The sequence below is a fragment of the Lactuca virosa genome, chromosome 9, assembly GCF_052849685.1.
Source record: "Lactuca virosa cultivar CGN04683 chromosome 9, Lactuca_virosa_CGN04683_v6, whole genome shotgun sequence".
NCBI classification, from domain to species: domain Eukaryota; kingdom Viridiplantae; phylum Streptophyta; class Magnoliopsida; order Asterales; family Asteraceae; genus Lactuca; species Lactuca virosa.
The window spans coordinates 217,862,609-217,875,603 of NC_136434.1; positions in this window are offsets into that span (position 1 = coordinate 217,862,609).

A 12,995-nucleotide genomic window follows, 5' to 3' on the forward strand; every position below is an offset into this window, starting at 1 on the left:
GGAATTAGGGTTTCCATGTTGAAAACCCTAGGAGCCTCAACTATAAAAGGAACCCCCTGGACTCCCAATTTCGGCTTATGCTTGCTTCATAGTGAACCCTTACCGAATTTAGGAGCCTCTTACCTCTCTCATATTCTCCATTGCTATTTGGTGTTTGTGACTCATTAGAGGTGCAACAGTTGAGGCACTAAGCTCTTGAAGGTCAAGAACAACAAGCTACAAGAAAAAGGTATTCTTCTAAGTCTTTGTTATGTTATGATTTTTGATTATAGCATGCTAGTTTAGGGTTTTGCTTTGGATTAATTATTTGCGTGTATAACTTGAGAAAAACCTAGATCCAAAGCATTAGGGTTACATGTGCACCATAGGAATGATGTAGTGCTCAAAACCCATCACACTTCTCTTTTTCGATGGTTGTCTAACCCTTCCTTTGAAGTCTGTTACAAACTTTCTCTTTTTACCCCTGCCTTTGGGAGATCAACCTTATGGACCTCTGAGCCGCAACATATCTCTTGATTTGTTAGGTTGAAGGATAGTCTCATAGCACTGTCATACGTGGTTGGCTTTGAGGCTGTAACTAAACCTTGAACGGGTTGGGGCAGACCCCAAATGTATCTTTCTACCTTCTTGTATTCCAGAGTGACTATTCCGGGTCACAAGGTAGCTAGATCATTAAAACAGTGCATATAGGCATTCACATAAGCTTCTTTCTACCTTATTGAATGGGTTGGGGCAGACCCCAAATGTATCTTTCTACCTTCTTGAATGGGTTGGGACAGACCCCAAATGTATCTCCAAATTCCATAGTTTTTGTTCCAGCTTCTGCATCTCCTCGCATGGAAAATATTTTTCTATCATGATCTTCTTCAGTTCTCTCCAAGACATGGCACTATCATTGCTAACACCCATCGTCTTCACATAACTAGTCCACATGGCGAGGGCTACATCTGCCAGGGAACAAGTGGCCAATTTGACATTGCAGTCCTCTGCACAGAAGCTAATCTCAAACACATACTCCATTTTCTCCATCTATCGAGTTAAACCTACTACACCTTCGTTTTCGTAGAAGGATTTTGGCTTGGAGTTCATAAAATCATTATATGAACAGGCCCTGGATGGACCTCAGTTTTCTCCTTGTAATGTCCAAAAAAATACCAAGTAAAAAATTTCATTTTTATATAAGTCAAAGCCATTCATTCATTATCTCAAAGATGATCAGAATAAAAGTATTCTCAAAACATCAGAGTAATTCGTAAACATTTAGTGCAGAATAAATCTTCAGGGGAATTAGTGCCATCAAACCATGCTCTTCTTTTTGAACGCATATGTACCTGAAAACAATTTAAACACAAACCGTAAGCTTCCCCCAAAATACCCCAAACAATAATACAACAATAATTATAATACATGCATATAGGGTTTTTTTGGGCGTGGCTTCAACCCAACCATCCAGGGTTTGTTGGCATATTGCCTCAACCCAACCATCCATGGTTTTTTGACTTATTGTCTCAACCCAAACATCCTGGGTTTATTGGTCTACCGCATGAAGCAGTACAACGTCAACCCAACCATCCAGGGTTTGTCGGGCCTCCCGCCTCAACCCAACCACCAATATGTCGACATACGTAACATATAAACAAATATCAACAAGTATAGGTACTCATACAGTTCTAGCGATCTAACATGTCACTATAGCACAGCAACATCCTACATACCAAGATACATAACACAACTTAGTGGACGGACATTGGTGCCTTTGACCCATGAGTATTATGAGGAAAACTCACCTCGATCGGAAGATAACCAAATCTAACACTCGGTGCCGCTATAAAAGTTCCTGATATTGAACATATCTAAAACAACCCCAACTAACAATTAAGGTGATAATCCATAATCAAAGTTCCATTTCATACTCTCCCTTTCTCTCTCTCTCTCTCTCTCCCTCTCTCTCTCTAGGGTAAAAACTCATTTTACCCTTCCAAGGCTAGACCCCACCCAACTTGACCTAATGCTAAAAAATGACCAATAAAACATTCTGATCATACGCCATACGTACTTTAGCTCTACCCATTCTTCCCATAGAAAATGGGACAAGGTAACGCTACACGCTGCGTAATCCATAGTTAGATCGTGCGTAACCAACCAGTTGCCAATATCCATTTTTTTAGTCCTTAATACATTAAGACATTTCAGTCAAAGCTCAGGTCAGTTTCCTAATAGCTCCATAATGGATAAAGTTTGAAACTTTATCCTTTTGGATGGTCCAAACGACGAAGATCTAGTTTTAAGTCTTAATGGGACAAAAAAATCATCTTTCTTAACTTATCCATTAAGTCCAAGTCTCCAACCTTCAGATTAGATAAATATTATAGTTAGATAGATAAAGTTTCCAACTTTATCCATAACAAGGTCGCAGACTTTCAAGATCTAAAATTTATGTACTAAAATGAACAAAAAGTGGCAAATATGACAAATTACTAGATCTATGAAACCAGTGAGCAAGTTAGAAGCCTTTTACTTACGATGGTCCAGGAATGATGCAATCTTGTTGGGTCTATACTTGAGCTCTTCTTCTATACATTTTTCCACTACCTTTCTCTTCAAAATTCAACCTTCTAGTGGAGAAATAAGCTCATAAATGATGCCAAGGATCAAAAACAAGTGAGAGGAGGCTAGGGTTTCTCAAGGAATGATCTTAGGTGATGGAGGCTGGTGATGAGAGGGTTTCTCGTAAGTTAGAGCCCTTAATTAGGGCTCAAAAACGAAGATTTTGGGTTTTGATCTGTCCAGAATACGCTTTTCATAAAATATATTAGGCCCTGTGTAATTCATTTAACCCCCGTTATGCCCTACGTAACTTTAAATTACGCCATGAGTACTCAAAATCCTCCATTTTCCAATTCAACTTCAAACAACCATAACATCTTCGTTTTAACTCCGTTTTCGGTGTTCTTTATATGCACAGAAAGGTATTGAAGAGCCCCACAATACTATCATATTACTTTTGATTTAAAAGATACCGAATAAAAGTACTTATTTCATGAAAGAATTCTGAAACATCACTTTTGCAATTTTACCCCTTTGACTCCAAAACACAACCCAAGAGCTTGGATCACATAACCAATATTATCACCATCCAATAGGGTCTAAACCATATTTCCATGATTCCTAAGGCCTTTACTTGAACCATTTATTGTCCATATTCCTGAAATAAGAAACTTCTCGAAACAGGATGTTACAACTCTCTCCCACTTAAAGTGGATTTCGTCCTCGAAATCCGTCTTGGGTAGGATCTTTGAAACAATGCCAACATATTCCATACACTCCCTCTAACCATTTCGAAATCAAGGCATCTTATAAAGAAAACTCGAGAGACCACTCGAAAACCCACAACTGCCAACAAACAACCCAATAACTTGAAAATACTCAATCGTAACAACCATCTTTCTCTCTCTAACTGTATGGCCCATTTTCCAGAGAAAACCACTCAAACTGGGAACTCTCAGAACTACAACCACAAACCAACTTCGTCACTATACTCGCCGAAACCGGGAACCTATCAATCTAAACTTTAGAATCCTTACCCTAAGGCTGACTATCATCCAATCATTAAACCTACCCTAGTCCCCTGACTAGGAGCACCATCAAACCATGCAGAAAGAATACTCAAAAATCCTGATCGAATTTCACTCAATCCCAAATCGGGAAATTATGCCCAAAAATCTTAAATATACTCTTGACTTCCTGACAAGTCATCAACAACCCGCTACTCCCAGAAGCAGAAGGGTGGTTAATCCAAGAATTCTCACGTTGCATCCAAACCCCTCATCAGATCAGGTGTACATCCACCAGACAAAACACTCTAGATACTTACAATGAACTCCATGACTCGAGATTTTAGAACCGATACCCAACATTGGTAACCAAGCTCATAATAGATAGACTACAAGCATACGAGGTTCATAATGCAAACATTCAGCAAGAGACTTCTGATGCACAATTAATACTCCCGGCATACTTTTACTGTCCACGTGATCCAAACCGACTGGTCACTGAGTCACCCGACTCCCAATCAATGCATTAACATACGAACATGCCAATAAGACTAATGATTAGAGACTTAAGAGTCTCAATCAAATGAATATCATGTCCCACCCATATGAATCACAAAGCCACTTCTTCAGGATACATCATGACATCTTCTAACCACTAAAACGATTGGCTCATGGTACTATGCCGATCTTGCTGTCATTCCACCACTAGCCTGAAGATGCATGACCATCACCACAAGGGCCTAAAGATACACAAACATCAACCCACCGACTTGCAGGAACCCAATCAACATCCTTCTCAATACTAACCAAACCCCACAAGATCCATACTCTTTTATAACACACAATTCCTTTCACAGAATAGGTTGCTACCAACACAAAATCAGGCGAAAACATAGTGACACACAACCATCGAATGAGATAGATTATTGTACTCTTGTTCTAACTCCAAGGCTATAAGCCAAAAAGAACCATGCCTATAATTCGATCCTAGTGCTCCTTTTCTATATTGTTCATTCCACATACACCCCTCCCGACAATATCTAATGAACTTACTACAATACACACTATCTAGAGAACCCAAAACCAACCCTAGATCTACTGCATTCCTTTTTCCTCACAGCTTTACCCAAAGGGGGAAGTACCAATAGATCTAATGAGATGATGAACCCCAATCGCTAATAGAAACATCTTTATAAATTACCGAAACAAGGTTCTACCCCTTGACTGAATCTGAATAGATTCCACCAATACGTTACTAGCTTGATAACTTTCCAAAGTTATTTAGAAATGTTGCTAACACCCTAGTCAGATCAATTCAAGTACCTACCCTGTCAACACGACATGCCAAAATTGGATTCTGTGTAGATCCAAGCCACACTTGAAAAACAAAACAATACTGATCTGACGTCCGAACTCCCAATAACCAAGGACGGCTACCAACCCGGGACCGCTATGAATAATACTTCCATAACCAAAAACTGAGGGTGCCCATACCCAGAAACCCAAAGGTAGAATGTACAAATTTTGACGATAGGTTGACACATCCATTGAACTTCCACTGATACAGCTTGAAACTTTCGAAGAACTTCAACCATTGATGATGAACGAAACAACCAACGATAGAGAATTCTTTGAAAACTAATCCACTGATCCAATACACTACTGAAAAAAACCCACATGACATTAAAGATGTGACAACCGTCAAATTCTGGTCAAGTCAAAGTCAAATAAAGTCAACAAGTCAAACCGGTCAACTCTACTAACTCTTGTATACTAGGGTTTACGTTATGTAATTATTGTACAACTCGCTATTTTAATAAGAAGTCATCACTTGGAAAGTTCGTATGTGTAGGATTCTTGAGCCCTAATCGGGGTAGGTGATGTAGCAAAGCGATAAAACACTATTACATACCCTTCGGGGGTGTGTAATACTCTTAAACATGGCTTAACGGGGTTTACGGACCTTGCGTTACAAAGCCAAACACTCAAAAAGGTCACAAAAGAAGTCTCTCCTAATCTCTTTCACTCTATCTCTCCCTACCTCAAATCTCTCCCAAATCTCTCCAAGAATGTGAAATCTCTCCCAAATCTCTCCAAGTATGTGAAATCTCTCCCAAATCTCTCCAAGTATGTCAAATCTCTCCTAAATCTCTCTCAAAATCTCTCTCAACTTCTTATAATCACTCGGGGCATCCCGACCCTTAATTTAGTCGAAAACCGCTCGAAAACGGAAGTTTACGCGAAAAACAGCTTTAAGGAGCCGAATCCTCTTAAGGAGCCGAACCCTCTTAAGGGGCCGAACCCCCCTTAAGGAACCGAAACCTCTTGAGAACCGAAACCACCTTCCTGAACCGAACTTGCTAAGAGACCAAACTCACCCTTCGGTCCGAGATACTACCTTCGGGTCCGAGATGCGAAGCTGCTCAAGACCGAACCTTACTCTCGGTTCCCATCTACTTTCGGTTCTAATGGCTAGGACCGAACCTCCGACCCTGAACTTTGGATATTCGCCACTTTTACCCGGTTTTCAATATTTTTAGCGTTTTGAGCCCGTTTTTCATGTTTTTAACGCGGGATTTTCACCCAAACTTATATTTTGACATATAAGACCCCATATTTCCACAATCTAATCACATTTTGAGGGTAATCATTATCTAAGACTAAATATATAGTGGGTAAGATATGGAGTGGAGTGTTGACTTATCCTTTGGGCAAGGACACAAGTTACCTCCCATACCCACTCCAAGACCATCCCCAGTTACTATTCCACCATACCTGGTCATTTCATTGTCCTTTTTCCCACTCTTTTCAGCCAAGTGCCTTGACACAAGGATAGAAAGACCCTCATCTCTCCTCCCATTTCACTCACACTTCACCAAGAAGCAAAAACTCATTCTCTCTCACTATCACTCTCTAATCTCGAAAAGTCCAAGGCTGATCACAAGCTCTTCATCTACTCCTAGTAAGTAATATCACTCCTCACATGATTATTTCTCCTTCTTTCTACTTAAATCATGGATATCTTACACAAACATCATCATATGTGTGTTAGATCTTCGAATCTTCAAGCACCTTCTAAGTGTTCTTGATTTGAACACCTCCTTTCTTCATCATCCATCCTCTGAAATCACACAAGGTGAGTTCATACCCCTATCTTTTCATGTTTTTCTTAAGTTTTAAGGGGTGGGGGGGAATACAGGTTAAAGCACCAAGAACACAACTAAACTCATTCAACAGCTTTCATCAGAAAAGTTTAACTCCATTCACGGACTGTTTTGGTCAACTTAAACATTTTAGTTTTCAAAACTGTATTAGGTGCAAATAGTTTAGGTTCATAACTTTAAAATGACTACTTGCACATCACCATACGATTTTTCTACAATTTATGGTGATTTTTACAAAACTGCTTATCATTTCAAGAACAAATCCGGACCAGTCTGTGAATATGGACTTTTTCACACAAGTGGGAAGTCACTAAAAATCATAATAAAATTTATGAACAAACTAGACACAATTTCCAAACTCTCAGAATTTACAGATTCTGATTTGGACTTTTGATGATTTTTCTATAAATCTTATAAGAACAGGAATAGAAATGTTAACACTAGAAAAATGTTATCTATTTCACTTACACCTTGTAACTTGTTGACCAAGGTGTGTATCATTATGTGCATATATGTGTTATAATATATGTTATTTTGTCTTGGTAAATAGACATACAACAGAAAACAAATGGATTTTTACCTCCACAAATATGGTAATTAATTAACAAAGCTTATATCCATTGCATACAAACATTTTGATAAACTATTGTAAGTATAGTTTATGTTCACTACTACTACTATCATTTGATAAACTATAATAGGTGTAGTTTATGATGCACTACACAACAAGTTCATTACTAGAGGTTTTATTTACACAAAAAAAGGGTTTTCATTCACTACACGTAAATCCGTTAATGACTAAATTGTGAGACATTCGCTTCATGTTACTTTTCAAGTAATGCACTAAAAGTCCTGTATTGTAACCAGAGTCTCTTTGAGGGAGAGCGTGATAGTTGTGTATAGATCTATATTGGGATTGACACCCCACACCTTGCTGTTAGCTACAGTAGGACCTCGAGGTCTACGGGTGACAAATGTCATAACATTTCCGACGCCTGAAGAACGTCATTTCAGGCCATTTAGGTCATAGCATGGTTATAATAACTCACATAAAGTATTAACAACTCATAGGATTTGCGAGAATTTCATTAAATCAAACGGGTTTATGTCAATTTAAACTTGCATTGTTTTACTATAAGTATGGAAATTACTTGTACATTTTGGTCTTTGGATTTAAGGCTGCAATTCACACTTTAAGGAAAATATTGGATTTTCTGGAATAAACATTACTTTTAAAAAAGAAAAGGTTTTCACCACTATATTCAAAAGCTTATGAACTCACCAATTTAATTGTTGACACTCTTTCAAAACTACTTGTATTCTCAGGAAATCAATAAGCAGGTAAACAAGGGCTTTTGAGGATGGGACGTTAAGGCGTCAAACATTTCATTTTTGTCAACATAATGTAATTGATTTGAAAACATGTAAACTTATACTATGGTGTAACTTTTTCAATTATATTTATGTTGGTTGTGTTTACTTTGATCACTATTGCGATTGTTGTTATGATACTATATATGAAGTCCTCCACCCCCGGACGTTTCCGCCATCCTTGGTTTGGGGGTGTGACAGATTGGTATCAGAGCAATGTTTATAGTGAACTAAGTATATCGAACCACATAAGATATACAAACTATAAACACATTTGGGACTGAAAGTCTCTGATTTAACATTTTCAAATGACTATACTTTTAGAAAGTAAACGGTCTCTTGTTAAAAGTATAAGTACATGCATAAATGCTCGCATAATGTCATAACTAGGAAGAACATAAGGTAAAAGAGGAGGAGTTGTACGTTACGAGTATGCCTTGGGATATGTGGTCAAGTTTGGGATGGATATAGCCTGATCAACTATATCTGTCCGAGAAGTGACTTGCATATATTGGGGGATAGTCGTAGTGGGCAACAAATCTGACAACCTAACATCACCCTATAATGAATGCACTAAAAACCAAGCATAACATTTAAAAATACTATAGGAGTATTTTGTAAATTTATAACTCGCCATTCTAGATTCATTTCATACCTCTTACACCCCTATTCTCGTACAGACAACATGGCGGGATTCCTTCTACCTAGAGACCCTTACTTCCCTAATGAGGGAAACGCTGGATGGCTTGAGGCAGAACCCGAGGAAGTGATCGAGGAGGATCCTGAGGAAGACCCCGAAGAGGGTGAGGAAGAAGAGGAACCCGAGGAGGAAGAAGAAATGGGGGACGAAGAAGAAGAAGAAGAACCAGAGGAGGAAGTCATCAACCCTCCTTACATCGCCAGGGTGCCTGCGAACCATTTTGGCTACAACGGGCCAGAACCCCATTGGGAAATAGTGATCGAGCGATGGAGCCGTCAACAACGACAACGATCACCATTTGGCGATCAATGAGGTTACTACGACCTCAGCCACGGGGGTCCGGCTGACAGAGCGCTTCCAGTCATGACCCAACAAATAACTATCATCGATGATCGCGGTAGAGCGACGACAGACCGAATTCGGGAGCTGAGTGCCAATATAGAAGCTACTACTACCCGCACCAGAGACCTAGAGAGAGACTCCTACTTTAGGGACCAACTCATCAAGGACCTTCTCGCCGCTCGAGCAGAAGCAAGGGAGTATCAAGAAAAATACTTGGCACTCGAGGAAAGAGTGGTTACAGCCGAGCGACGATTGGCCGAACTCCAGGGCGCATCGACCTCGTCCCAAGCACCACCAGGGACTGATCATCGTGATAGAACTCATGCTACTCGCACATCCTTGTAGGGTAGGTTTATGAGTATGCGTTGGTGAAACTCTTTTTGCATGTAAGCTAACCCTGCGATTAAGTGATTACACTACTCAAGGGGCTATGTTATGCCAAAATTTTCCGTTACATTGATGTAGACCTGCATAAAGGTCAAATTTTCCTAAACAATATGTATCAAATTATATCAATGAAATTGGCATGTATTTTATTTCATTGCGAGTTTATGATAAATCTCATAACATGACAGTACAAACAATTTGCTTTCGGTGTTTCTGAGATTCTTAATGTGCACCTCCTGGTTAATTGTAATTGTGAGACGATCGACTTAGAAATGGTGAGTCCGCCTTAGGTCATGTTCGTTGTTTGGTTGTGGGCTTAGGATAGACTCATTAAGTTCAACGGCCTATTGGACCATAATCACAAATAACTGGTGTGCATCGAGTGATCTAAGGAAAGGACCAGGCATGACCAAAGATTACAGAATTACATTTGGGTCACTACTAAATTCAGGGAGTTCGAGCGCATGAACTTTCACCATAAATCATTTCTGAATGTTTTAAGTCGGGACATATAAAAAATAATCAAATTCAATAAATTCCGACTTGTCATTACAATTGAAGACTTACCGACTTTTCGTCTTTATAACTTATGACAGAACTATGCCGCCAAAGAAAAAGTCTAGACCTTCCAGCAGCGCAGCACCACCTCCTCCGCCGCCGCCACCACAGTTCGATTCCGCGATGTTCCAGGCTGCAGTAACAGCATCTGTGGCGGCCGCAATGTCACAAATTGGCACTGGTGGTTCCGGATCTGGTGCTACACATTCTAACCATGGGGATAGTACGGGGCGTACAAAAGAATGTTCCTACAAGGATTTCACCAATGGCAAACCCGATTCGTTCAGCGGAAGTGGGGGCGTCATCGCCCTAATGCAATGGTTCGAGAAGACTGAAACGGTCTTCGAAATTTGTGCTTGCCCCGAAGCAAGAAAGGTCAAATATGCAGCTTGCACCTTCTCAGGCAGAACTCTTACCTGGTGGAAGAGCCGCGTGAAGTCACTAACACTCGCGGTGGCTAACACAATGAGCTGGGAAGAACTGAAGACGATAATGTTGAAAGAATACTGCCCGAGGGGCGAAGTACAAAAACTGGAGCAAGAACTATGGAACCTCAAGATGGCAGGCTCTGACCTTGAAGCCTATACTGCTCGGTTCAACGATCTGGCACTCCTTTGTCCCGCGATGGTCACTCCGGAAGACAAGAAGGTGGAACGATACCTCTGGGGACTGTCTCCTCAGATTCAGAATAGTGTGTTGGCCTCAAGACCCACTACTTTTGACAGTGCTAGGGAGTTGGCACAACAACTCATCGACCATGGAGCCAGCCGTGGCACTGTGAAAACTACCCCCGATCAAACAAGAGGGGGAAGTAACAAAAGGAAGTTCCTGGAGCAACAAGAAGAAACAACCGGCGCAGGACACCGCTAAGAGGCAACCGACTGTTGCTGTCCGTGCTGCCACTGCTCCTGTCACTCCAGCACCACAGAGGCAATATGCTAGAAACCTTCCCAAGTGCAACAAGTGTAATTTCCACCACACCGGTGCTTGTCGGGAAATATACTGCAACAATTGCAACAAGAAGGGGCATACCGCTCGCTTCTGTAGGGCGCCAGCTCAACCAATCACTCAAGTCGCCAATACGGGGGCAAGTCAAGCCTGTTACGGATGTGGGGAGACAGGGCACTTCAAGAGAAACTGCCCAAAGGCACGAACCCCTAATGCTGGTGGCGTGGGGAGAGTCCTGGCTATAGGGCATGGAGAAGCAGTCAAGGACCCCACAGTGGTTACTGGTACGTTTCTTCTCAATAATTCATATGCATGCATACTCTTCGATTGTGGAGCGGAGAGGAGCTTTGTGAGCCATCAATTCAAACAATTACTTAGACAAGATCCCCAATTACTAAAAGACACATACATCGTAGAAATGGCAAACGGAAAGGCAGAGCGCACTAGCGATATATACTCAGGGTGTACCCTCACTCTAGACAATCATTCATTTAAAATCGACCTAATGCCGGTAACAATAAAAAGTTTCGACATAATCATCGGTATGGATTGGTTAAGTTCTTATCGTGCCGACATTCTATGCTACGAAAGGGCCGTTCGCCTCAATCTGCCAAGTGGCAAAACCCTTCTCATCTACGGTGATAAACCCAATGCAAACTTACAAATCATCTCTTGCGTCAAGGCTCAAAAGTATCTCCGAAAGGAATACCACGCCTTCTTAGCCCACGTAGTAGATAAGAAACAAGAGGTGAAGGATATCAAAGACATTCCAGAGGTGTGCAACTTCCCCGACGTATTCCCAGAAGACCTTCCGGGCGTACCACTCACACGGAAAGTCGAATTCCGAATCGACTTGGTCCCCGGAGCTACCCCAGTAGCCAAAGCTCCATACCGCCTAGCGCCGGCAGAAATGCAAGAATTGTCCAGTCAGCTGAATGAACTGTTAAGCAAAGGGTTCATCAGGTCGAGATTTTCACCTTGGGGAGCACCAGTCCTGTTTGTGAAGAAGAAGGACGGATCTTTTCGCATGTGCATCGACTACCGCGAGTTAAATAAGCTTACCATCAAGAAACAATATCCTCTACCCTGAATCGACGACCTCTTTGACCAACTTCAAGGAGCAAGCTACTTTTCAAAAATCGATCTGAGGTCGGGTTACCACCAACTACGAGTTCAAGAAGAAGATATCCCCAAGACAGCCTTCAGAACTCGCTATGGGCACTACGAGTTTGTAGTGATGCCCTTCGGGTTAACAAACGCACCTGTGGTATTCATGGACCTGATGAATCGAGTGTGTCGACCCTACTTAGACAAGTTCGTGATCGTATTCATCGACGACATTTTGGTCTACTCACGAAGCAAGGAAGAGCACCGCCAACACCTGCGACAAGTGTTAGAGACATTGAGAGCTGAGAAGCTTTATGCTAAATTCTCTAAGTGCGAATTCTGGATCCGAGAAGTGGATTTCCTTGGTCATATGGTCAGTGAAAGAGGGATACATGTGGACCCCTCCAAAATCAAGGCAATCGAAAACTGGTCAGCACCTACAATGCCGACGGAAATCCGACAATTCTTAGGGCTTGCTGGATACTACCGAAGATTCATCCAAAACTTCTCCAAGATCGCTAAACCGCTCACCACCTTGACTCAAAAGGGTGTGATGTTTAAATGGTAAGATAAACAAGAAGCTGCCTTCCAAACATTAAAACAAGCCCTGTGCAGCGCACCGATCCTGTCTCTGCCAGAAGGAACCGAAGACTTTGTAGTCTACTGCGACGCATCGAACCTGGGGCTTGGGTGTGTATTAATGCAGCGAGGAAAGGTCATTGCCTACGCATCGAGGCAATTGAAAACGCACGAGCTCAACTACGCCACGCATGACCTCGAATTGGGAGCAGTAGTGTTCGCCCTAAAGATTTGGAGGCACTACCTTTACAGAACAAAGTGTACTGTCTTTACCGATCACAAGGG